The sequence below is a fragment of the Rhinopithecus roxellana genome, chromosome 13, assembly GCF_007565055.1.
Source record: "Rhinopithecus roxellana isolate Shanxi Qingling chromosome 13, ASM756505v1, whole genome shotgun sequence".
Taxonomy (NCBI): domain Eukaryota; kingdom Metazoa; phylum Chordata; class Mammalia; order Primates; family Cercopithecidae; genus Rhinopithecus; species Rhinopithecus roxellana.
This window is the reverse complement of record NC_044561.1, coordinates 108144398-108169569: the sequence shown is the minus strand read 5'-3', so window position 1 is coordinate 108169569 and position 25172 is coordinate 108144398. Positions and strand designations below refer to the sequence as shown.

Sequence of the window (25172 nt, the reverse complement as noted above, 5' to 3'; positions counted from 1 at the left end):
AATCTGTATTCACATAGGATTCCATTTTAAAAGACCTTGGCAGGATTTCAAATTACTCCTTTACATTCGAATTTCCCTACAATGGGAACTCACTGCTACACAGGAGACACAGGGCCTAGTTTATTTCCTTAAATACAGTATTCGGTCAGTGTCCCCTGCATCAATGATAATGAAAGCTTTAAATGCACACTGTGTAGCACAGTTTAAAGGGCACTTTCACAAATGACAAACTGGAAGAAAATAACTGCAACTCATATGACAAAGAGCTAACTTCCATTATTAAAAAAGAGTGCGTACAAACCAAGGACAAAAAAGTTCAAACAACTTACTCTTTTTTTTTTTTTTTTGAGACGGAGACTTGCTCTGTCGCCCAGGCTGGAGTGCAATGGCACGATCTCGGCACCATGCCTGGTCACAACTTACTTTAAAATGTGCAAAGTGGGCCAGGTGCGATGGCTCACGCCTGTAATCCCAGCAGTTTGGGAGGCCGAGGCGGGTGGATCACCTGAGGTCGGGAGTTCAAGACAAGACTGACCAACATGTAGAAACCCTGTCTCTACTAAAAATATAAAATTAGCCAGGCGTGGTGGCACACACCTGTAATCCCAGCTACTAGGGAGGCTGAGGCAGGAGAATCACTTGAATCCAGGAGGCGGAGGTTGCAGTGAGGTGAGATTGCACCATACCATTGCCCTCCAGCCTGGGCAACAAGAGTGAGACTCCGTCTCAAAAAAACAAAACAAAACAAAATGCGCAAACTGTAAGAAATGCCATATTTGGAGGTCGAGTACAGATACAAAGGTCTAATGAACACGTGATAATACATACACATAACATCACCCTAAATTAAAGGAAATGCAAATTAAAATAACAAAATTTCACTTCTCAAATTGGCAAAAATTTAAAGGTAGTGTTAGCAGGGATGAGGAGAAGAGACCATGCTCAAATGCTTCTATCCAAAGCATTAACTAGAAAAGCTTTCTAGAGGCAATTTAGCACCACCTACAAACACATAATCTCTGCCCAAAAATCCCATGGCCAGTAACTTATAATGAATACATACCCTCAAAGCCTATCAGATTATCCATAACAATAATCAATAGAGCTTTGCAATTTCTGCAACCAAAACATACATCAAAAGAGGACTATGTCTCAGCCACTCAGGAGGCTGAGGTGGGAGGATTGCTTTAGCCCAGGAGTTTGAGGCTACAATAAGCTACAATCATGCCACTACAGCTATTAAAAGGAAAAATGGGCCAGGAACACTGGCTCACGCCTGTAATCCCAGCACTTTGGGAGGATATGGTAGGTGGATTGCTTGAGCTCAGGAGTTCAAGATCAGCCTGGACAACATGGTGAAATCCCATCTCTACAAAAAATACAAAAAAATTAGCCAGGCATGGTAGTGCGTGTCTGTAGTCCCAACTACTTGGGAGGCTAAGGTAGGAGGATGGTTTGAGCCCAGGAGGAAGAGGTTGCAGTGAGCAGAGATTGTACCACAGCACTCTAGCCGGGGCAACACAGCCAGACCTGTCTCAAAAAAAAAAAAAAAAGGCCAAGTGTGGTGGCTCACACCTGTAATCCCAGCACTTTGAGAGACCGAGGCAGGTGGATCACCTGAGGTCAGGTGTTCAAGACCAGCCAAGGCAACATGGTGAAACCCCATCTCTACTAAAAATACAAAAATTAGCCGGGCGTGGTGGCACATGCCTGTAATCCCAGCTACTCAAGAGGCTGAGGTAGGAGAATCGCTTGAACCAGGAGGCAGAGGCTGCAGTGAGCTGACATCATGCCACTGCACTCCAATCTGGGTGACAGAGCAAGATTCCATCTGAAAAAAGAAAAACTACCAAAGAAGTAATTGTCAGCGGGAATTACCTAGATGGTATGATTTTATTTTATTCTGGTGGTGGGGTTGCTTCTTTATGTTTCTTCATTTTTCTTTTCTTTTTTTTTTTTTTTTTGAGATAGGGTCTCACTGTCACCCAGACTGGAATGCAGTGGTACGATCTCAGCTCACTGTAACCTTCACCTCCTAGGCTCAAGCAATTCTCCTGCCTCAGCCTCCTGAGTAGCTACGATTACAGACATAAGCCACTACTGCCCAGCTACTTTTTGTATTTTTAGTAGAGACAGGGTTTCACCATGTTGGCCAGGTTGGTCTTGAACTCCTGACCTCAAATGATCCACCCACCTTGGCCTCCCAAAGTGCTGGGATTACAGGCATAAGCCACCACGCCCAGCCCATTTTTAAAATGTTATTTAAATATGCAAATTTTTCACCAGGTACACTGGCTCACACCTATAATCCCAGCACTTTGGGAGGCTGAGTATAGGCTCATGCCTGTAATCCCAGCATTTTGGGAGGCCAAGGGACAGATAGCTTGAGTCTAGGAGTTCAAGACCACCCTCGGCAACTTGGTGAAATCTCATCTCTAGAAAAAATACAAAAAAAAAAAACAACTGCAAATTTTTTAAATGCAAGAATTCTTACACTATTTTACTATTTACTAGATCTTCACAACTGCCAGATGACATAATTAGGACTAATGTAATGTTACCATGGTATAGAAGTAAAATTAAGTTACAGGAAGGAAACTGACATGCAGAGGTGCTAGCAAATTTCAAGGTCCTCTGAGGCAGAATTTCCTCTTATCAAAAGTAACAGGATGTCTACAGAAGTAGAAAAACTGCTTATCAAAGGTCCTTCCTCTTTCTCTGACCAAAGTCGTTGCTATGCTTATATTCATGTCTTTAGATATAAACATAACTTGAATACAGGAAGATAAAGCAACTGGGTGCTTTTCAAATGTTGTGTCAGAATTATCACATCATTATATAACAAGCAGAAATACTTAATTTTTTTAGAAAAGACAAAACCTAACAGTGGTCCAGACGCGGGGAAACAGGTACACTAGAACACCTCCTGGGGTCCTGACTATGGCCATCTTTTTATACCTCAATCTAGAAGCAAAGAACAAAGAAGAAGCTGTGAAACTGCTTATACTCTTAGACTCATTCAGCCATTTCAAGCTGAAGAATACAGTCCAGGATAAAAATAAATCATTTGTGAAAATGAGAAAAACCAATAGCTCTTTACATAAGATTCTGGGGAAGCTGGATGTAGTTCATCCATTAAAAAACAAGAGAATATTTAATCAAAATTCAATACAGTAGGACTATATTATAAACTCAACAGATATCTAATAAATTAAATAAAGAATGCTATTAAGCTACTACTATGATAAAGATGTAAACTAACCTTACAAAAAGAGAGTAGAATAAAATACCCTTATGCAAACTAACGAGACCCATATAAGAAAAAATTTATAGTCCGGGCACGGTGGCTCACGCCTGCAATTCCAGCACTTTGGCAGGCCAAGGCAGGCAGATCATGAGGTCAAGAGATCGAGACCATCCAGGTAAACATAGTGAAACCCCATCTCTACTAAAAAATACAAAAATTAGCTGGGCACGGTGGTGTGCGCCTGTAATCCCAGCTACTCAGGAGGCTGAGGCAAAACAATCGCTTGAACCCGAGAGGTGGAGGCTGCAGTGAGCTGAGATTGCACAACTGCACTCCAGCCAGGGCAATAGAGTGAGACTGTGTCTCAAAAAAAAAAAAAAAAATTATACTAACTAACCTTACATATATTAACTAATTTAATCCTTACAAAAATCACAGAAGTACTATATTAATCCCCATTATAAAAATTAGGAAAAAGAAAGTTAAGGATACTAATATAGTAAGGAACTAAGCCAGCATCCGAACCTCAGCCCAGTAGCTCCTGAGTTCAGATTCTTACCCCAAGTTTATTTACAAGCTACATTGTTGAACTCTGTGTCTTCACTTATGATATGGGGATACTGGCCCCTATTGTGGGTGCTATGATAATTAAATGAGAAAGGTCTGCAAAACCCCTATTAAAATGTCTAACACAAACTAGGTAGTCAGCTGGGTGCTGTGGCTCACACCTGTAATCCCAGCACTTTGGGAGGGCAAAGTGGGCAGATCACTTGAGGTCAGGAATTCGAGACCAGCCTGGCCAATGTGGTAAAACCTTGTCTCTATTAAAAAAATACAAAAATTAGCCAGGTGTCATGGCACACACCTATATCCTAGCTACTCAGGAGGGTGAGGCAGAAGAATTGCTTGAACCCAGAGATGAAGGTTGCAGTGAGCCAAGATGGTGCCACTGCACTCCACCTCAAGCATCAGAGTGAGATTTGAGGAAGGAAGGAAGGAAGGAGGGAGGGAGGGGAGGGGAGGGGAGAGGAGGGGAGGGGAGGGGAGGGAGGTACTCAATAAATGGTAGTAGATTTTTTTTCTTTTTTTTTTTTTTTTTGAGACGGAGTCTTGCTCTGTCACCCAGGCTGGAGTGCAGTGGCCGGATCTCAGCTCACTGCAAGCTCCGCCTCCCGGGTTCCCGCCATTCTCCTGCCTCAGCCTCCCGAGTAGCTGGGACTACAGGCGCCACCACCTCGCCCGGCTAGTTTTTTGTATTTTTTAGTAGAGACGGGGTTTCACCGTGTTAGCCAGGATGGTCTCGATCTCCTGACCTCATGATCCGCCCGTCTCGGCCTCCCAAAGTGCTGGGATTACAGGCTTGAGCCACCGCGCCCGGCCAGATTTTTCTTTTTTCTAAGACGGAGTCTCGCTCTGTCCCCAGACTGGAGTGCAATGGTGCAATCTCAGCTTACTGCAACCTCCTCCTCCTGGGTTCAAGCAATTCTCCTGCCTCAGCGTCCCAAGTAGCTGGGATTACAGGAAGGCACCACCACGCCCAGCTAATTTTTGTATTTTTAGTGGAGACGGGATACTGCCATGTTGGCCAGGCTGGTCTCAAACTCATGACCTCAGTGATTCACCCGCCTCAGCCTCCCAAAGTGCTGAGATTACAGGCGTGAGCCACCACGCCCACATTTTCTGAATTCATATCACACAGTTAATGTTGTACTGACAAAGACTCTGGGTTTTATTTTGGGAGAGGCAAAAGAGTACTGTCACTATGGTAACTGGAAGTCTTGCCCTCAGCAATCCCTTTGTGCTCAGGGAAAAGAGGAACAACAAAGAATTAAAAGTGATAGATGGGTATGGAACAAGACCTTTCAGTGAATCAGCTCTGGGACAGGGGTAGAGGGAAATAAACTCTGGCACTTTCGAGGAAAAAATCTCTGGGACTCTCAAGGAATAAAATGCCAATCACCAGAAACTACAGAACAGGCTTTGGGATAATCTAATGATGCTTACCACAAGGCTTGGATTCAACCTCCATCCAAGGGTGACGGTGCCTTTTAACTCAATACAACCACTTTAAATTGAGGGACACTTCAGGTGAAAGACCAGCTTAAATCTTTATGCCCCCTTCATTCAAGAAATATTCATTGAGTGCCTGCTGTGTGCCAGGTACTGGAGATAGATAATGGGAGGACAAGGCACCCCAGACCCCGTTCTCTAGTGAGGAAGGCAGCTAAGAAACAAGATAAGCACATACATAATGGTCATTTTTTTTTTTTTCTTTTTTTAGGCAGAGTTTCGCTCTTGCTGCCCAGGCTGGAGTGCAGTGGCGCAATCTCGGCTCACTGCAACCTCCACCTCCCAGGTTCAAGCAATTCTCCTGCCTCAGCCTCCCGGTAGCTGGGATTACAGGCATGCGCCACCACGCCCGGCTAATTTTTGTATTTTTAGAAGAGACAGAGTTTCTCCATGATGGTCAGGCTGGTCCCGAACTCCTGACCTCAGGTGATCCACCCACCTCAGCCTCTCAAAGTGCTGGGATTACAGGTGTGAGCCACTGCGCCTGGCCTTTTTTTTTTTTTTTTTTTTTTGAGACAGAGTACAGCTCTTGTCGCCCAGCCTGGAGTACAACGTGTGATCTCGGCTCTCTGCAACCTCCGCCTCCTAGGTTCAAGCAATCCTCCTGCCTCAGCCTCCCCAGTAGCTGGGATTACAGGCGTGCACCACCATGCCCGGCTAATCTTTGTATTTTTAGTAGAGACAGGGTTTCACCATGTTACCCAAGCTGGTCTAGAACTCCTGATCTCTGGTGATCCGCCCACCTTGGCCTCCCAAAGTGCTGGGATTACAGGCATGAGCCACTGCGCCACGCGAGCATATAAAGATCATTTCTGACAGAGATAAGTAATTGCGGGAAAAACAACGAAATAATGTGAACCAGCGGCATGGAAAGGACTATTTTAGATACAGCCGTTAGAAAGGACTCTCCGAAGATGGGTGCAGTGGCTCACACCTGTAATCCCAGCACTTTGGGAGGCCGAGGCGGGCAGATCACCTGAGGTCAGGAGTTCGAGACCAGCCTAGCCAATATGGTGAAACCCCGTCTCTACTAAAAATACAAAAATTAGCCGGGCACAGTGGCAGGCGCCTATAGTTCCAGCTACTCAGGAGGCTGAGGCAGAATTACTTGAACCCAGGAGGTGGAGGTTGCAGTGAGCCGAGATCTCCAGTCTGGGTGACAAAGCAAGACTCTGCCTCAAAAAAAAAAAAGAAAAGAAAAAAAGAAAAAGAAAGAAAAGGACTCCGCGAGGAACTGAGGTCTAAGCAGAGACCTAGGTGACAAGAAGGAGACAGCCATGTGATGATCTAAGGAAAGTGACTTCTAAGCAAAGGGAACTACTAGAGGCAAAGAGCCTCCGGCAGAAACGAGCTTTTCCCACACACAGCCTGAGCCTAGAAGGTTGAGACTTCCCGCAGCCCATGCTGCTGACCCAGGAAAACATAAACAATTTTAGCCGGTCCAGTGATACCTGGGTCTCCCAGGAAGAAGCCTTCAAGAAGACTTTCTGCCAAAGTTCTGCCTTGGAGGAAGGCCAGGGAGTGCCTAGGGATGGTTGCACCGACAGGTTTTAGACTCAGATTTTGACCAATTGTGGCTCCAGTCATGGTTGGCTGAGAAACAACAAGAAAAATCACTGGGCCTGTTTGCCCAGATGTCAAATGGGATCAACGGCCCCAATTTCCTAGCATTGTGAAGAATAAGTGAGCTAATGGATATCAAGTGCTTAGCATAGCAAACTCTAAATGGTACTGGTGATGGCAATGGTGATATACTAGCAAAAAGGACATCAGACACAAAGAATTATAGTCAACATTATTAAAAATTAACAAACAGTATCCAATATATTAAAGTGCATAAAGAGCACATCTTTAGTCCTAGGGAAGTGACAAATTGGTTCAAGTAGGACCTCTTCCCACGTCACATTAGAAGAAAGGGAATTAGTTCCTTTTACTTGACAAGGTAGGGAAGGAGGGAGGAAAGGCAGAAGTGGGAAGGAGGAAGAAAAATCAAGGAAGGAAGGAAGGGAAGGCAAGAATGAAAAGAGGGAAGACGCCAGGCACGATGGCTCACGCCTGTAATCCCAGCACTTTGGGAGGTCGAGGAGGGCAGATCACCAGAGTTCAGTAGTTTGAGACCAGTCTGGCCAACATGGTGAAACTCCACCTGTACTAAAAATACAAAAAATTAGCCGGGCATGGTGGTATGTGCCTGTAATCCCAGTTACTCAAGAGGCTGAGGCAGGAGAATTGCTTGAGCCCAGGAGATGGAGGTTGCAGTGAGCCGAGATCGAGCCACTGCACTCCAGCCCGGTGACAGAGCAAGACTCCGTCTCAAAATAAAAGAGTAAAGAAAGAAATAGGCCTCAAAACTTCCCCAATCTCTTCCCAGATACTTGAAATGCTTTCTCCAAGAGTCAAGCATTTCCTTCCATAATTAAAATGCAAAGAGACAGCAAACATGAGTTGAGTTTACTCATTCCAAACTACTGAGAATGAGTTGATTAAATCACTGGATTTTCCCAGAAGCAATGGAAAGGGCCTGGGCCACGGTTGGCCCTAAAATGTATCTGTTGTATGACCTTTGGCATATTACTCAATTTCACTGAGCTAATCATCTTACCCTTACAAGTTCCTTCTCCTTTCGTCCCCATCAAAGTTTAAGGCCTCAAGATTGGCAAGTGTGACAAACTAGAAACATGGGCACTTCCCTTACCTCCTTCTCCCTCCCACACTTGGACACCATTTTGTTGGACCTGCTTCTAAGTCTCATCACCCATTGCCAAGTGGATGCCCAGTATCAGCCCTGCATCAGTTCTAATCTTGATTACTCCAACAGCTCTTGACAGAGCTCCAAGCCTCCAGCTACACCTTCCCCAGATCCAAATCAATACTGTCTCATGAGATGACATCTTCTCAGTGGTTATTTTATGACAAATACTATTCTAAGATAGAGATCTATATATACATACACACACACACACATACACACATACTACTCTAAGATATATACTACTCTAAGGTATATATCTACTAAGATACATATATACTATTCTGATATATATATCAGCCCATTTAGTGTCTACCTCTTAGGTTTGTAATGAGCATTATTCCCATTTTACAGATGAGAAAACTAAGGTTCACAAAGTAAGTTTCCCAAATACCAAAGCTAGCCAGGTATTGGGACAAGGAATTGAACCGAGGTAAGGCTGACTCCAGTTAACTACACTGCTGCTAATCTTCATCACTGCTACTACAGTGATATTTCTAAAATCTAAGTCTGATCTTAAGACTTCTATTTTAAAACAGTTCAGGCCGGGCACGGTGGCTCACGCCTGCAATCCCACCACTTTGGGAGGCCGAGGCAGGCGGATCTCAAGGTCAGGAGTTCAAGACCAGCCTGGCCAACATGGTGAAACCTAACCTCTACTAAAAACACAAAAATTAGTTGGACATGGTGGCTCAGGCCTGTAATCCCAGCACTTTGGGAGGCGGAGACGGGCGGATCACGAGGTCAGGAGATCGAGACCATCCTGGCTAACACAGTGAAACCCCGTCTCTACTAAAAAATACAAAAAACTAGCCGGGTTCCATCCTGGCTAACATGGTGAAACCCTGTCTCCACTAAAAAATACAAAAAAAAAAAAAAAAAAACTAGCCGGGCGAGGTGGCGGACACCTGTAGTCCCAGCTACTCGGGAGGCTGAGGCAGAAGAATGGCGTGAACCCAGTAGGCAGAGCTTGCAGTGAGCTGAGATCCGGCCACTGCACTCCAGCCTGGGCGACAGAACGAGACTCTGTCTCAAAAAAAAAAAAAATACAAAAAACTAGCCGGGCGAGGTGGCGGGCACCTGTAGTCCCAGCTACTCCGGAGGCTGAGGCAGGACAATGGCATAAACCCAGGAGGCGGAGCCCGTAGTTAGCTGAGATCCGGCCACTGCACTCCAGCCTGGGTGACAGAGCGAGACTCTGTCTCAAAAAAAAAAAAAAAAAAAAATTACAAAAATTAGCCGGGCATGGTGGCCCATGCCTGTAATTCCAGCTACTCAGGAGACTGAGGCAGGAGAATTGCTCAAACCCAGGGGGCAGAGTTGCAGTGAGCCGAGATCACGCCACTGCAGTCCAGCCGGGGCAACAGAGCAAGGCTCCATCTCAAAAAAAAAACAAAAACAAAAAACAGAAAAAACAGTTCAGTGGCTCCTCCACAGAACCATAATCAAGGTACTCAGTGCAGCATTTGGGCCGTTAGTGAGTTAGTCATTATAACCAAGCCAAAAGAAACTCTAAAGATGGGAGCTTAAAAGGACAGAAGCAGGCAAGCTCTAGCAGACGGGCTGTGGGACACAGTGGTTATGAGCTAGAACTCTGAAATAAGAGTGCCTGAGTTTGGACCCCAGCACCACCACTTTCCAGATAAACTTGCACAAGTCATTTCCTCTCTGAGCTTCAGGCTCCCCATCTGTAAAATGAGGATATCACTAGCACCCACTTCAAACCATCATACAGGTGTTGTGAAGATAAAAGTTACTTAGCACAGGCCAGGCCTGGTGGCTCACACCTGTAATCTCAGCACTTTGGGAGGCCAAGGCAGGCTGATCACCTGAGGTCAAGAGTTTGAGACCAGCCTTGTCAACATGATGAAATCCTGCCTCTACTAAAAATACAAAAATTAGCCAGGCATGGTGGCATGCACCTGTAATCCCACCTACAGGGGAGGCTGAGGAAGGAGAATCGCTTGAACCTGAAAGTCAGAGGTTGCAGTAAGCCGGGATCACACCATTGCACTCCAGCCAGGATGACAGAGCGAGACTCCGTCAAAAAAAAAAAAAAAAAGTTATTTAGCAGAGCCTGGCATACAATAAGCTTGCAAGGTTATTACTGTTCTTGCTGGGCATGGTGGCTTAAACCTGTAATTCTAGCATTTTGGGAGGCAGAGGCGGGCGGATCATCTGATGTCAGGAATTCGAGACCAGCCTGGCCAATGTGATGAAAACCCATCTCTACTAATCACACAAAAAATTAGCTGAGCATGGTGGCAGACGCCTGTAATCCCAGCTACTCAGGAGGCTGAGGCAGGAGAATTGCCTGAACCCGGGAGGCGAAGTTTGCAGTGAGCTGAGATCAATCCACTGCACTCCAGACTGGGCAACAAGAGCAAAACTGTGTATATTTAAAAAAAAAAAAAAAAAAAAGCGGGGATGCTGGGCGCCGTGGCTCACGCCTGTAATCCCACCACTTTGGGAGGCAGAGGCGGGTGGTTCACAAGGTCAGGAGTTCAAGACCAGCCTAGCCAACATGGTGAAACTCTGTCTCTACTAAAAATACAAAAAATTAGCCAGGCATGTTGGTGCACGCCTGTAGTTCTAGCTGCTCAGGAGGCTGCGGCAGGAGAATTGCTTGAACCCGGCAGGTGGAGGTTGCAGTGAGCCGAGATCCAACCACTGCACTCCAGCCTGGGCGACAGAGTGAGACTGTGTCACAAAAAAAAAAAAAAAAAAAAAAAAAACACGAAAAAGAAAAAAAAGGTTATTACTGTTCTTACTACCCATACTCCTGCCACATCCAAACTCCCTGCAGTTCCAACCTCCAGGGCCTTTGTATAAACAAGCTGGTTTTTTTGTTTTGTTTTGTTTTGTTTTTTGACAGTCTTACACCGTTACCCAGGCTGCAGTACAATGGCACGATCTTGGCTCACTGCAACTTCTGTCTCCCAGGTTCAAGCGATTCTCCTGCCTCAGCCTCCCGAGTAGCTTGGATTATAAGAGCGCACCACCATACCTGGCTAATTTTTATATTTTTACTAGTGACGGGGTTTCACCATGTTGGCCAGGGTGGTCTCGAACTCCTGACCTCAGGTGATCTACCCGCCTCAGCCTCCCAAAGTGCTGGGATTATACGCATGAGCCACTGCACCCAGCCAAATAGGCTGCTTTCTCTTCCTGGTCCTTCATGACCAGGCTTAGCCATTGGCACCTCCTTCACACCTGCATTCTCTCATGGCAACCTAACTTACCCTATGGGTCACAGCATTCATCACTCTACACTGAAACTGCCTGTCTAAGTAGATTTCTCCCAGAAGGCAATGAACTCCTCATAGGCATCCCCAGCATCTAACAAGCAGTGCCCTTAATATGGTGGTCAAATGCTTGTTAAATGATACAACCTGGCCAGGCGCGGCGGTTCACACCAGCAATCCCAGCACTTTGGGAGGCCAAGGTGAGTGGATCACCTGAGGTCAATTCCAGAATACCCTGGCCAAAATGGCAAAACCCCACCTCTAGTAAAAATACAAAAATTAGCCAGGCGTGGTGGTGTGCACTGGTAATCCCAGCTACTCAGGAGGCTGAGCCAGGAGAAAGGCTTGAACACGAGAGGTGGAGGTGGCAGTGAGCTGAGATTGTGCCATTGCACTCCCATCTGGGCAACAGAGAGAGACTACATTTCAAAAAAAAAAAAAAAAAAAAAAGAGAGATAACCTCAGCCTTCTCACTGGCAAAATGGAAATAAAAACAGAAAAGAGGCCAGGTGCAATGGCTCACACCTGTAATCCCAGTACTTTGGAAGGCCAAGGTGAGAGGATCATTTGAGTGAGGCCAGGAGTTTGAAGCCAGCCTGGGCAACATAGTGAGATCTCATCTTTACAAAAAATAAAAATATGGAGCTGCGCTAGGTAGCTCACGCCTGTAATCCCAGCACTTTGGGAGGCCAAGGCAGGTGGATCACTTAAAGTCAGGCGTTCGAGACCAGCCTGGCCAAAATGATGAAACCCTGTCTCTACTAAAAATACAAAAATTAGCCGGGTATGATGGCGAGCACCTGTAATCCCAACTACTAGGGAGGCTAGGAGAATCACTTGAACCCAGGCGGAGGTTGCAGTGAGCAGAGATTGCACCACTGCACTCCAGCCAGGGAGACAGAGCAAAACTCTCTCAAAAAGTAAAAATAAAAATACAAAAATAGGCTGGGTACGGTGGCTCACGGCTGTAATCCCAGCATTTTGACAAGCCGAGGCAGGCGGATCACCTGAGATCGGGAGTCAGAGACCAGCCTGATCAACATGGTGAAACCTCATCTAGACTAAAAATACAAAATTAACTGGGCATGGTGGTACATCCCTGTAATCCCAGCTACTCCGGAGGCTGAGGCAGGAGAATCGCTTGAACCTGGGAGGCAGAGGTTGCAGTGAGCCGAGATCGCGTCATTGGACTCCAGCCTGGGCAACAAGAGTGAAACTCCGTCTCAAATAAATAAACAAATACCCAGGCACGGTGATACACGCCTGTGGTCCTAGCTACTCAGGACGCTGAGGCAGGAGAATCACTTGAGCCCAGGGATTCAAGGCTACAGTGAACTATGACTACACCACTATACTCCAGCTTGGGCAACAGAGCAAGAGACCCTGTCTCAAAAGAAAAAAAAAAAATAGGAAAGAGATCAATATCATCCATCTCAATGGGTGTAGAGATTGAAGGAGATAATCATATGGAGGTTCTTTGAAGAGTGTTATCCACAGGTAAACACAGAAACTATTACTACTCCTTGCGTACAGAGGAAGGCAAAGCACGCGGAATGAAGCAACTGAAGACAGACCACAATTTTATCCCTGGGGCTTAAGAAAAGCTGTATCCACTTCTTTAGGCACTGAGAGCTCCAATCTATCAATACTCTGTACTCTCTGAGTGATACAGTCTATAGCTCTGGAGTGAGTTTTGAGACGGAGTCTTGCTCTGTCGCCAAGCTAGAGTGCAGTGGCTCAATCTCGGCTCACTGCAACCTCCGCCTCCCTGGTTCAAGCGATTCTCCTGCCTCAGCCTCCCGAGTAGCTGAAACTACAGGCGTGCAGCAACACACTGGGCTAATTTTTTGTATTTTAGTAGAGACGGGTTTTCACCATGTTGGCCAGCATAGTCTCGATCTCCTGGCCTTGTGAACCACCCACCTCAGCCTCCCAAAGTGCTGGGATTACAGGCGTGAGCCACTGCGTACAGCCGAGGGGAAGTCTTATTTATTTATTTATTTATTTATTTTATTTATTTATTGAGACGGAGTCGCGCTCTGTCACCAGGCTGGAATGCAGTGGCGCAATCTTGGCTCACTGGAACCTCCAACTCCCTAGTTCAAGCGATGATTCTCCTGCCTCAGCCTCCCGAGTAGCTGCGATTACAGGCACGCACCACCATGCTCTGCTAATTTTTTTTGTATTTTTAGTAGAGACAGGGTTCTACCATGTTGGCCAGGATGGTCTTGATCTCCTGACCTCATGATCCACCCACCTCGGCCTCCCAAAGTGCTGGGATTACAGGCGTGAGCCACTGCGACCGGCTGGGAAATCTTTCTTTAAACACACCTGAGTAGCTATCCTTACAAGATTTCTTTTTTTTTTTTTGAGATGGAGTTGCACTATGTCACCCAGGCTGGAGTGCAGTGGTGCAATCTCAGCTCACTGCAACGTCCACCTCCTGGGTTCAAGCAATTCTCCTGCCTCAGCCTCCCAAGTAGCTGGGATGACAGGCACCTGCCACCATGCCCAGCTAGTTTTTTGTATTTTTAGTAGAGACGGGATTTCACTGTGTTGGCCAGGCTGGTCTCGGTCTCCCAAAGTGCTGGGATTACAAGTGTGAGCCACCATGCCCAGCCTATTCTTACAGAGTTTCTTAATTGAAATATCACTATATTACGAAGGAAAATAATTTGGAGACGAAATTATTACTCAACAGGGCCTCGAGAGACATTTTCACGCCTATGGAGTTTTAAATACCTAAGTTATTTATGAGACAATTCGTTAGTTCCCTTATCCTGGCAGGGCATGGTGGCTCACACCTGTAATCCCAGCACATTGGGAGGCTGAGGTGGGAGGATCACCTGAGGTCAGGAGTTTGAGACCAGCCTGGCCAACATGTTGAAACCCCATCTCTACTAAAAATACAAAAATTAACCAGGCATGGTCGCAGGAGTCCATAGTACCAGCTACTCAGGAGGCTAAGGAAGGAGAATCGCTTGAACCCAGGAGGCAGAAGTTGCAGTGAGCCAAGATCGCGCCACTGCACTCCAACCTGGGTGACAAGAGCAAAACTCCATCTCAAAAATAAATAAATAAATAAATAAATAAATAAATAAATAAATAAATAAATAAAATTCCCTTATCCTTTAAATATTAACTTTTATTCCTAGCCTTTATTATTAATACCAGGAAATACTTAACATTTACTGATTTATTATCACATGCCAAATCCTTGACAAACATCTCATTCCCAACAATGCAGAGAAGTCAGCAGCATTATTCCATTTTACGAAGGAGGATTAAGAGGCTTAGAGCAATAAACAATTTGCCCAAAGTCACCTGGCTAGATAGAAGAGCTGGGAATTCAGAAGCAAGACTTCCTTCCTCCAAAACCCACTACCCTGTTTTTGTTTTGTTTTGTTTTGTTTTGTTTTTAAGACAGTGTCTGGCTCTGTGGCCCAGGTTGGAGTGAAGTGGCATGATCCTGGCTCACCGCAACCTCTGCCTCCCAGGCTCAAACCATCCTCCCCACCTCAGCTCTCCCAGTGCTGGAACTACAGGAACGTGCCACCACACCTTGCTCATTTTTGTACTTTTTATAGAGGCGGGGTTTTGCCATGTTGCCGAGGCTAGTCTCGAACTCCTCAGCTCAAGTGATCTGCCCACCTAAGCTTCCCAAAGTGCTGGAATTACAGGTGTGAGCCACCGCGCCCGGCCCCCACTAACCTTTATTACTTTTAAAAATAAGGGGCTGAGTGCAGTGGCTCATGCCTGTAATCCCAATACTTTGGGATGCTGAGGTGGGCAGACCACCTGAGGTCAGGAGTTCAAGACCAGCCTGGCCAACATGGTGAAACCCCGTCTCTGTTAAAAACAAAAATTAGCTGGGCACAGTGGCACGCGCCTGTATTCCCAGCTACTTGGCAGGCTGACGCAGGACAATCTCTTGAGCCCGGAAGGCGGAGGTTGCAGTAAGCAGAGATCATGCCACTACACTCCAGCCTGGTAGACATAGTGAGACTCCATTTCAAAAAAAAAGCAAAAAACAAACAAAAAAAAAACCCAAAGTCTTTGGGATATTTCAACATTAATAATGTTAAGGGATTACTGTTTTGTGTGTGTGAAAATGAGGGGAAAAAAAATGTGGCTGGGCGCAGTGGCTCACGCCTGTAATCCCAGCACTTTGGGAGGCCAAGGCAGGCGGATCACAAGGTCAGGAGTTCAAGACCAGCCTGGCCAATAGGGTGAAACCCCGTCTCTACTAAAAATACAAAAATTAGCCGGGCGTGGTGGCAGGCACCTGTAGTCACAGCTACTCAGGAGGCTGAGGCAGAAGAATCAGGAGAATCGCTTGAACCCTGGAGACAGAGATTGTACTAAGCTGAGATCTTGCCACTGCACTCCAGTTTTGCAGACAGAGCGATACTTTGTCTCAAAAAAAAAGTAAGGGTGGGACAGTGGCTCATGCCTATAATCCCAGTACTTTGGTTTTGTTTTGTTTTGAGACGGAGTTTCACTCTTGTTGCCCAGGTTACAGTGCAATGGCAGGATCTCAGCTCACCGCAACCTCCGCCTCCTGGGTTCAAGCGATTCTCCTGCCTCAGCCTCCCAAGAGTAGCTGAGATTACAGGCATGTACCACCATGCCCAGCTAATTTTTTGTATTTTTAGTAGAGATGGGGTTTCTCCATGTTGGTCAGGCTGGTCTCGAAGTTCTGACCTCAAGTGATCCGCCCGCCTCGGCCTCCCAAAATGCTGGGATTACAGGCATGAGCCACCATGACCGGCCAATCCCAGTACTTTGGAAGGCCGAGGCAGGAGAATCACTTGAGCCCAAGAGTTTGAGACCAGTCTGGGCAACACAGCAAGACCTCGTCTCTACAAATAATAATAATAAAAAAAAAATTAGCCAAGCATGGTGGCATACACCTGTAGTCCCAACTACTCAGGAGGATGAGGCAGGAGGATCCCTTGAATCCAGGAGGTTGAAGCTGCAAGAGAGCTGTGATTGTGCCACCACACTCCAGCCTGGGCAACAGAGTGAGACTCCTTCACAAAGAAAAAAAAATGCAAGAGTCTTTTTCTTTGGCATACACTACTGATAAAGTTATAGATGAAATACAAACTAACAAGGCCCACTGAAGGGCCTATGGAGGAATTTTACACAAATTTTCTGAGAGGAATAAAACAAAAGTAATAATGGTAACATATACTCAACTCTTCATAGATCATCCAGCCAGGAAAACTCTATAAACTATGTTTTCTTTTTCTTTTCTTTTCTTTTCTTTTTTTTTTTTAACATAGGCTCTCGCTGTAACCCACGCTGGAGTAGTGGCAGGATCATAGCTCACTGCAGCCTTGCACTCCTGGGTTCAAGCAATCCTTCCACCTCAGCTTCCCAAGGAGCTGGGACTACAAGGCGTGCACCACCATGCCAGACTAATATGTTTTTTAATCATTTTTTTAGAGATGAGGTTTCACTGTGTGGTCAGGACTGGTCTCAAACTCCTGGCTTCAAGCAATCCTCCTGCCTTGGCCTCCCAAAGTGCTGGGATTGCAGGCATGGGAGACAGAGTCAGACTCTGTCTCAAAAAAAAAAAAAAAAAAATTGGCCGGGCATGGTGACTCACGCCTGTAATCCCAACACTTTGGGAGGCAGAGGTGGGTGGACCACGAGGTTAGGAGATCGAGGCCATCCTGGCTAACATGGTGAAACCCCATCTCTACTAAAACTACAAAAAATTAGCCAGGCGTCGTGGAGGGCACCTGTAGTCCCAGCTACTCGGAAGGCTGAGGCAGGAGAATGGTGTGAACCCGGGAGGAGGAGCTTGCAGTGAGCCGAGATTGCACCACTGCACTCCAGCCTGGGCGACAGTGCAAGACTCTGTCTCAAAAAAAAAAAAAAAAGAATGAAATCTCGGGTGAGGGTGGCAAAGTGCAGGCTGCCACCTGTTTGATTTGTAGTTAAAATGACTCAATCAAATTTCTAGGGGGAAAAGCACGATAGCTACAGAGAGAGGGATGTAAGAGCACTGGGACAGGAGGCAAAGAAACCTGGACTCCAATCCAAGCCCTGCTTATTAGCCAAATGACCTTGGACAAATTACTCATCTCAGTTTCCTCCTCTGTTAGGAGAGGATAGCAGGTCAGATGTAAGGATTCAATGACATTTAAGAGAGTGCTCCATGGCGGGGCGCGGTGGCTAAAGCCTGTAATCCCAGCACTTTGGGAGGCCGAGACGGGCGGATCACCAGGTCAGGAGATTGAGACCATCCTGGCGAACACGGTGAAATCCCGTCTCTACTAAAAAAATACAAAAAACTAGCTGGGCAAGGTGGCGGGCGCCTGTAGTCCCAGCTACTCGGGAGGCTGAGGCAGGAGAATGGCATAAACCCGGGAGACGGAGTTTGCAGTGAGCCGAGATCGCGCCACTGCACTCCAGCCTGGGCGACAGAGCGAGACTCTGTCTCAAAAAAAAAAAAAAAAAAAGAGAGTGCTCCAAAAATGCTAGCAATAGTTATCATTATTGTAAAATGCCCACATTTCCATACCAAGTTTCCACAACCTAGAAATCCCAACACCTGTGTACCTGTAGAAGCAAGAAAGGCATTGGCCGGGCATGGTGGCTCATGCCTGTAATCCCAGCACTTTGGGAGGCCAAGGTGAGTGCATCACTTGAGGTCAGGAGTTCAAGACTAGCCTGGCGAATGTGGTGAAACTCCATCTCTAATAAAAATACAAAAAATTAGCCAGGCATGGTGATGGGCACCTGTAATCCCAGCTACTCAGGAGACTGAGGCAGGAGAATTGCTTGAACCCAGGAGGCGGAGGTTGCAGTGAGCCGAGATTGCACCACTGCACTCCTGGGCAACAGAGCTAGACTCTGTCTCAACAACAAAAAAAAGGAAAGAAAGAAATGTCAATCCACCAGCCATGGACTTTTTCCATATGAGAAAGAGACCTCTTGAGAATCAGGTCTCTACTAGGACAGAGACCCCAAATACCCATCTAAGATTCCTGGAAGTCAGCCTTTAAAATCCTAGAATTATGCTCCTGACATGGAATAAACTGTCATTGAATAAAAACCTTGGTTTAGGCCAGGTGCAGTGGCTCACACCTGTAATCCCAGTACTTTTGGAGTCCCTGCTGGGCGGATCACGAGGTCGGGAGTTCGAGACCAGCCTGGCCAATATGGTGAAAGCCCATCTCTACTAAAAATATAAAAAATTAGCCAGGTGAGGTGGCACACACCTGTAGTCCCAGCTACTCGGGAGGCTGAGGCAGGAGAATGACTTGAACCTGGGAGGCAGAGGTTGCAGTGAGCCGAGATTGTGCCATTATTGCACTCCAGCCTGGGCAACAAAGTGAGACTCCACTTCAAAAAAAAAAAAAAAAAAAACCCTTTGTTGAAATCCCCAGCCCCTCCTCTTGCTCATTCCCCAAAGTGCACTGATTCAAGCTCCACCACTCTTTCCTAAAACTGTTCTATTTACATTTAGTCACTCATATTAGGCTTCTAAAATTGTACAGGATTTCTGCCAGCTCATTAGTTCCATTATTTGGCAAAAGAGAGCAAGGTCCAGGGAGGACCTAGTCCAAGATCTAGCAAAATTGTCAAAGCATCATTACAAATTATTACATTATAATAATAAATAATTATTATAATTATACATTATATATAAAATATATAATACAATATATATTATATATACAATATTATATATAATATATAATACAATATATAATTATTACATTATAATAATTATTATTATAATAATAAAGCATTATTACAAAATTTTTAATTTCTTTTTTTTTTTTTTGAGACACAGTTTCACTCGTTACCCAGGCTGGAGCACAGTGGCGCGATCTTGGCTCACTGCAACCGCTGCCTCCCAGGTTCAAGTCATTCTCCTGCCTCAGCTTCCCGAGTAGCTGGGATGACAAGCACCTGCCACACACCTGGCTAATTTTTTGTATTTTTAGTAGAGACAGAGTTTCATCATGTCTTGGCCAGGCTGGTCTTGAACTCCTGACCTCAGGTGATCCATCCAACTTAGCCATGAGCCACAGCACCTGTCTCAATTTTCATTAGGTTACCCTACAGTCAATAGCCTGTAAGGGGCAGTCACTGACAAAGATGGATAAGACAAATAAATCACCCTCCTTTTCTTTAGGCTCATAATCCAATGAAGGAGCTTGACTAAGCATACATTTTGGTTTAAAGAATGTTTATCGGCCGGGCGCGGTGGCTCAAGCCTGTAATCCCAGCACTTTGGGAGGCCGAGACGGGCGGATCACGAGGTCAGGAGATCGAGACCATCCTGGCCAACACGGTGAAACCCCGTCTCTACTAAAAAATACAAAAAACTAGCCGGGCAAGGTGGCGGGCGCCTGTAGTCCCAGCTACTCGGGAGGCTGAGGCGGGAGAATGGCATAAACCCGGGAGGCGGAGCTTGCAGTGAGCTGAGATCCGGCCACTGCACTCCAGCCTGGGCCACAGAGAGAGACTCCGTCTCAAAAAAAAAAAAAAAAAAAAAGAATGTTTATCAAGAAAAATGTCCCAGCTTAACCAACATAGTGAAACCGTGTCTCTACTAAAACTACAAAAAGGCCGGGTGCGGTGGCTCAAGCCTGTAATCCCAGCACTTTGGGAGGCCGAGACGGGCGGATCACAAGGTCAGGAGATCAAGACCATCCTGGCTAACACGGTGAAACCCTGTCTCTACTAAAAACTACAAAAAACTAGCCGGGCGAGGTGGCAGGCGCCTGTAGTCCCAGCTACTCGGGAGGCTGAGACAGGAGAATGGCGTGAGCCCGGGAAGCGGAGCTTGCAGTGAGCTGAGATCCGGCCACTGCACTCCAGCCTGGGCGACAGAGCGAGACTCCATCTCCAAAAAAAAAAAAAAAAAACTACAAAAAATTAGTTGGGCATGGTGGTGCACGCCTATAACCCCAGCTACTCAGGAGGCTAAGGCACAAGAATTGCTTGAATTCAGGATGCAGAGGTTGCAGTGAGCTGAGACTGCGCCACTACACTCCAGCCTGGGCGACACAGCAAGACCCTGTCTCAAAATAAATAGATAAATAAAATTAATAAAACGACTGTTCATCAAGAAAAATGTAAACATCCTCTCTATTATTTCTTAGGAAGATGATGAAGGAAGAAAACTCCAGAGGTTAAATATACCTTTAAATCCTGACTTCCAAGCCCCCTCAGCACCTGTCTCTGGCAATAATCAGGTGCTCTCAAAGTACTGTTAGTTTTATTCATTTGTTAAGTTATTTGAAATACAGATTTCTTATCATTATCCTTAATAATTCTTTGTCTGGGTTTTGTGGCTGTGTGTTCCTAGAAGAGCACTTGGAAGCAACGGGGTCTCGCGCTCTCACCCAGCTGTAGTGCAGTGGTACAATCCTAGCTCACTGCAGCCTCCGAACTCCCAGGTCAGCCTCCCAAGGAGCTGGGACTACAAGCACGCACCACCATGCCTGACTACTTTTTGTTTTTTTTTTTGGTAGAGACAGGAATCTCACTTCGTTGCCCAGGCTGGTCTTGAACTCCTGGATTCAAGCAATCCTCCCACTTTGGCCTCCCAAAGTGTTGGGATTACAGGCGTAAGCCACTGCACCCACCCAACCACAAGTAATTGTCAAATGGTATTTCAAACTTCAGAAAGGGAGTTTAAGTACCTTTACAATCCAGGAAGATGTACCAGGCAACTGATTCCCACAGATACAGGAGATCTTGGGGAACGGGACTAAAAACATTACATCTCACTTTCCCCAAATCCCAGCCAAAGGCAAACAACCTACTTGCTTCCTCTTTAAATTTCATGCCACCTGCCCTGCTAATTCAAACCAAAAAACAAAGCTGTGGTATGGAGGAAATGAAGTCCCTTTTTAAGTATACATTAGATAAGAGAACTGACAAGTAAATACGGGGTATATAAGGTATAGACTCCATCTTGGTAAGGCAGGGAAGTCACTAACATTGACTGGAGAACTCAGGAAGATTTCTTTGAGGACTTCAGGTAGTTCTGAATGAAATACAGCATGGAACTGGAAGAAGACATGGAGGCAAGAAGAATGCTGAAGTTGGGTTAAGAACAAGCTGGCTGCCTCAGCTAGAAAAAAGATAGTGGAAGTGACTCGCACAAGGGACTAACTGGCAGGCTGCCCAAGGGAACACATGAAAGAAATCAGATCTGCTGCAACAAGCTTCCACAGGCAACTGGGTTTCTAAGCGAGGTAGTGACCAAGATTCAGCCAGGGTGGACACCGCAGATCATCAGCCCCTCATTTTACAAATGGGGAGAAGCAGGCCCATAGCATTAAGTGACTTGCCTGAGGTCTCACAGTGAGTGGAAGAGCTGGGACTTGAGCCAAATCCAGATCAAATCCGTTACTGAATAGGATCTGACATTCATGTGAGGAATAGGGGTTGGGGGAGGACAGGGACACAAAACAGTCTAGTCATTCAGGTTTGCCCTGATTAGGGCTGGCAACAGGATCATGTGGAAGAGGGCCAGACAGGTGATAGCCAGGGAAATAGGTACAGATGCTCCAACACACTTAGAAACGAAAAACGCTTTCAGAGGTAGTCTTTGTCTCCAAAAAAATTTTTTTTTGAAAAAAGGAAAAACCCACTTGAGACTTAGAATAGATTAGACATGTGGGTACAAAAGGAGAAAGATCATCATAAAGCATGATCACCATCAAAGAATATCATCTTCTCCCCAGCATTTGCCTTTCTAGAGCACCCATTTAGAGAAAGCCAGAAGCTTCCACTCAAGGTTGGGGCACCTACCTTTATCCTGGCTTTTCCTGGCCCATTTCCAGAACCCAGAAAACCAAGAAGGACTCTTTGGAAATTCCAACACCTGTGACCCTGCTGATCTAGTGTGTCACAGACTCCCTACTCATGGTAGGATGAAAGGTAAGGAACCAGAGAGACAAGCTGGCTATGCAGCATTTATTAGAATGATTCTATATCAATAATAATGTTCAAGTTCAAGTAAGAAATACATAACCATTTAAATTTGGCAATAGCCAGGAATGGCAGCTCACACCTATAATCCCAACACATTGGGAGGCTAAGGTGGAGGACTGTTTGATCCCACAAGTTCAAGACCAACCTGGGCAAAATGGCAAGCTCTCATCTCTACAAAACATTTAAAATTAGCCAGGTGTGGTGGCACGTGCCTGTGGTCCCTGAAACTCAAGAGGCTGAGGGGAGGATGGCTTGAGCTCAGAAGGTTGAGGCTGCAGTAAGCCGTGATCACACCACTGCACTCCAGCTTGGGTGACAGAATGAGACCCTGTCCCCAGCCCTCACTTACCCCCACCCAAAAATATATATTTATATACAGAAACAAAACTCCTGGAGAAGTTTCAGCCTTTTTTTTTTTTTTTTTTTTGAGACAGAATCTCGCTCTGTGGCCCAGGCTAGAGTGCAGTGGTATGATCTTGGCTCACTGCAACCTCCACCTCCCGGCTTCAAGCTAGTCTCCTGCCTCAGCCTCCCATGTAGCTGGGATTACAGTCACCTGCCACCACGCCCAGCTAATTTTTGTATTTTTAGTAGAAACGGGGTTTCACTGTGTTGGCCAGACTGGTCTTGAATTCCTGACCTCATGATCTGCCCGCCTCAGCTCCCAAAGTGCTGGGATTACAGGCATGAGCTACTGTACCCAGCCAGTTTTGGCCATTGTTTAAAAAGCTATGTGCTAGAATAACTAATTGAGTATAATTAATAGAGGGGACTATGGCCTTGTACAAACTTTTAAGGGACGTGTGTCTGGATAAAGATAAAATAAAAAAATATATAAGGCTAACCACCACCTTCCTATTTTCACAGAGAAATCTTTGTCTTTGTGTATGAAACCTCACTACTAAAAGTGTAGTTCAGTAACATCAGCATCACCTGCAAATCAGAAACGCATCCAGGTCCCATCCTAGATCTACCAAATCAGAATCAGCATTTCAACAAGACCCCTGGGTGACTTATGTGCACATTCAAGTTTGAGAAGCACTGGTATAGAATACTTTAAGGGTGCACTGTACAGCAGTACACAGATAAAGTATCAAACAGCCAAAGAAAGAGACAAAGTACCTGTTCACTTTCAGTATACTATATTTTATTAGCTACTGCTCAGACAGACCTCCAGTGTTTTTTATAAATTTGGTACTTACTAATGGTCACATGATCTAACTGTGGGATCTATTTCATTTCTGGAAATAACACAACTTAGTTCTAGGGCTTTCATGCACATGAAATATAAAACAGTTTAGTTGTTCTGAAAACATGTTAATGGTTAATTTTATTCAAGTCCCAACACTGAGTTCAGAGCACTTCTCCATAGGCCCCATTAATCTCTCCAGGTTTCTGGGAATATCATTAAATCCCTCGGCATCCTTAAGAAGCAGGTGCTTAGCAAACATCCAGTTTCCAAATGAGAGTCAGAGGGGCTTGATCCTGAAAGTGTAGTATTTTCCTGCCTTGTCCTACTGGTATAGCTTCTTGGACCTAAAAATCTCTCTCCTGCTGAGGCCTCATGCAGTTGCACACTCAAGTACTTCCCAAAAGGAAGAAAGGTCAGAGGTATCATTATCCCCAAGCACTTGGAATTCCAGCTGTGGAGAAATTAATCTGGTTGGGGGTTCAGGCTGAGAAGCCCTGAATAAGATCTGTAAAGGCAGAGGGAAACACAAAAGAAAGAACTATTGAGGCTCTTAAGAGACAGGAGGTCCCAGATATTTGCAGATTTTAAAGTCAGGATTGCGGGTGAAGACTGACAAGAGGATGATTGGGAGAGAAAAATATCCATTTCCCCACTGACACCCTAGGGACAAGAACAAAAAGAGTATCCAAGGAATTCCTCCAAATGACATATTTTCTTCATAAAAGATAGTAATAAAGCCAATGTAGGGAAGAAGCTTATAGGCTAGAAGCAGTGCTGGAAAAATCTGAGAGTTTTGTTTGTTTTTGTTTTCCAGCACAAGGATATAAAGCAAAGGAGAAAACAGTATGCACCCAAACAGAACCTTAGGTCTTCTATGAAGTAAACCACCAGGAGGATTCAGAGTCCTGTGATTAACCAAAGAAACGATTTCCACTTTGAATCCAGCGCTGGGGGCTGAGGCAGTCCTAGACTTGAGACCACCTCCAGCACAAGGAAAATCTGTAGAGCCACTACATAAACAGAACAGTTCCAGAGAAAGACAGAAACCAGAAAAATGTTTGGGGATTGGGCAAGCCAAGAGAGAAGAGATCCTGTTAGCTAGCGGAAAGATAAAAGATAGGCCTATGAAAAACAATGTGCAGGTAGCCCTTTAGGAGAGGAATCCTTCCCTGGAGGGAGAGGAGAATTCAGGAGGCGTGACTCTGGGAAGTGTGCTCTGAAAAAAAGGCCGCAGAAGCAGAGAGAAAAGTGCCGTGCTGAACAAAGATACGCACTCGCCAGAGGAAGGAAGAGGAAATGGGTACGCTGACCAGACTGGGAGAGCACCTCAAGGGGAATGTGGCTCCAAAAATGGAAGGAAACTGAGGAATGAAAATGTCTTGGATGACAGAAAAGCTAAAAAGGGTAGGAAGCCATGCTCAAAACCACAGACCATTCGCCACCTGGAAATGAGAGGACTCAGAAAAAGGTGTGCCCCCCAAATTTAAGAAGCATCTGGAAAGTGGCTGCACTCTGAGAGTTGTAGAACTAACTCGTACATTTGGGGGGCACAAGAAATAAATATACTCCCAGATATGAAAATGAGTCTCCCTCAGGAAATAAGGTAGTTTGTTTTGGGGAACACGTGAAAAGTGTGTAATCCCAAGAATATAGTCTCGGGAGAAGGCAGTGAATTCCCTTATTTGTGAAACTGGA

The 25172-nt window shown here is 45.6% G+C and overlaps 1 protein-coding gene across 3 annotated transcripts in view; it reads right to left on the bottom strand.

Moving 5' to 3' along the window:
• The window catches only part of PHF20 (PHD finger protein 20), a 170099-nt gene that overhangs the window by 143911 nt on the left and 1016 nt on the right, over positions 1 to 25172 (bottom strand). The gene's annotated exons all lie outside the window — the stretch shown is intronic.